The following is a 2290-nucleotide window of genomic DNA, read 5'->3' as shown; positions in this document are numbered from 1 at the left end:
ACAGGGCATTTTTTGAAGGGAAAATCTGAGCAGGGACTATGTGGCAGAATCAGAAGTATCTGTGTTCACTTGTTCACTCATTTTCATGGAGCAAGTATGGGTTAAGTATCTGTTAAGGCACCCACGAAGAAATTGCCATCCAGTGGGGGCTTCACATTTGTACACAGACCACTTAATAAGGAGGCCTGTTCATTTTAAGGGAGTGGGGGCAGGGAGTGTGATTGGAAGAGGAGTCTCAGAGGGCTTCCTGGAGGAGGTTTGAGCTGGACTTTGAAGGTTGTGTATGAACTCACCATCTTAAGTCTCACAGAGAGAGCTGCAGATCTGTGCTTCACCAGGCTTCAGAAAGCCTAGTGTGCTCAAGGGATATTGACTCCATAGGTGCTCACTGAGAAGAGGCTGGGGCAAGATTGCTGAGTTTGGCGCCTTTCCTTACAGCCACAGGAGTCACTGAAGTATCTGCAGAGATGAATGACGTCAGCTGGTGGTTTAGCCCAATGCTTCTCAGACTGTGCACGTGAATCACCTGTCTTGTTAAAAGACAGATTGACTCAAGAAGTCTGGGGTGGGAAATCTGCATTCCTGGTAAGTCAGTGGGGTCGTGCGCTGATGTTGCTGACTCCTGAAATGTAAAGTAGATAGAAAGGTTGCGAGTAGCTAGGCTTCCAACCATCATGTCCTGATGAAAGGAGAGACTACATGGAGGTCAGGGAAGCATTAAGCATGGCAGTGGAGATGGGACTTAGTCGTCAAGAAGATGGTGGCTTCTCGCATCAGTTTTGCAGTCAGACCCTGGCAGCTCCAGTTAAGAGATCCTTTGTGTTTAAACACAGGTAGGAGGGATCGAAACTCAATTTTGCTCAAGCCTCTTCACGTGGTAAATTTCAGCCACTGACATCTCAGTGATCAGCATCACCTGTTCCTCTTACGCCATTACAGAACTTAGTCCTGTTTTGTTAGCAGAAAATCCAACTTTTTTTTTTTTTAATTAAAAACAACTTTTTTTTTTTTTAAGTTTATTTATTTATACATACAAGAACTGGGTGCAGGCCAGAGGTGCCGGGGGTAAGAGGATTCACCAGAGACAGACTGGGAAACAGAACAGGCAGATGGACTGAAATATACTGCTGAGGGGAGCAGAGGGCGGGACAGGGGAGGTCTGCTGAGCCGTATCAGTCAGCTCCCTGGCCGGGGATGGAACTTGTGCTTCAGTGGCTGTGGATAACTTCATAGTAGTGCTGTGCTTTAACCTGTTGCTCCACCAGGGAAGGCCCCAGAAAATCCGACGCTTCCATGCCGGTAAGAGGACAGCCAGCTACAAGTGTGGGATTATAGAATGTGACCAGCTGTTTCAGCGGTTTTTTTTTTTTTTTTTTTTGTTACTATTTGTGAAGTCTTCATTCTTGTCGTCTGCTAGCACAAGAGTGGTGGCAGTTGCCAGAGGTTTGAGGAAAAAAATCATGGGAGAATTTACATTTGAGAAAATTCCATTCATTGACTTAATTATTTCTGGGAAGTTAGAAAAGACCACCATGATCCTTGAGCCGCGAATATGTTTGGGCCGGCCTTGGAAATACTAGAATTCTGCAGGAGCAATTTTTGGAAATCCTGCACAGTGCAATTCTGAAGCCTTAATATATGGCCTGTATTTAAAACTTTTGAAATGTTAAGTGGTAGGATAGGTGAAATTAACACAGAGGAGGAAAATAATTAAAACTGGAGAGGCAGTGATAAATCTTGAAATAATTATCCTACCACTCTTATCCTTATGTGTCAGTGTTTTCTGTTTTTTTTTTTTTTGACCAATCTTCACCATTATTTGGACTTTTAAAAATGTAGTGATTACATTTAATTCTGTTTTCTGCTTGACATTGCAGCATAACTATTTTTCCATGTTACTATGCAGGCCTCGTAATCAAGTTCATGAGCACTATAATTCACTGGCTAGATGTATGATAGTTTATTTAAGCCTCACTATTGGCCGTTTCAGTCACATGATACTATTAAAAAGGGAATGAGCAACACTGTTAGTGGGAGTGTGAACTGGTACAACTCTTTTGGGAAAGCAATTTGGCAGTCTGTACCAGAGACCTGAAAAATGTTCATTGCTTCTGAGCTTGCCATTCCACTTCTGGGAATCTCTTGTAAGGAAATAATATAAAGTGCAGACATGGATTTGTGCATCTAGATAGAAACTTCATGTGTAACGTAGAAAAAAATGGAAGTAATGTACATATTCAAACATAGGGGAAACATTATATAAATGATCACATAACCATTCAATGGAATA

General features: G+C 42.3%; 1 long non-coding RNA gene across 1 annotated transcript in view; it reads left to right on the top strand.

The window, feature by feature from the left end:
* LOC105853301 overlaps positions 1 to 517 on the top strand; it is a 17809-nt gene extending 17292 nt beyond the window's left edge. The window contains exon 4 of the long non-coding RNA XR_001145136.1: positions 439 to 517. This is a non-coding gene — a long non-coding RNA (uncharacterized LOC105853301). The remainder of the gene's footprint in view (positions 1 to 438) is intronic.
* Positions 518 to 2290: the final 1773 nt, after the last annotated feature.

This window comes from Condylura cristata, unplaced genomic scaffold (assembly GCF_000260355.1).
Source record: "Condylura cristata isolate star-nosed mole 26May11 unplaced genomic scaffold, ConCri1.0 scaffold00006, whole genome shotgun sequence".
In the NCBI taxonomy this organism is placed as follows: domain Eukaryota; kingdom Metazoa; phylum Chordata; class Mammalia; order Eulipotyphla; family Talpidae; genus Condylura; species Condylura cristata.
This window is presented reverse-complemented; position numbering and strand designations above follow the sequence as displayed.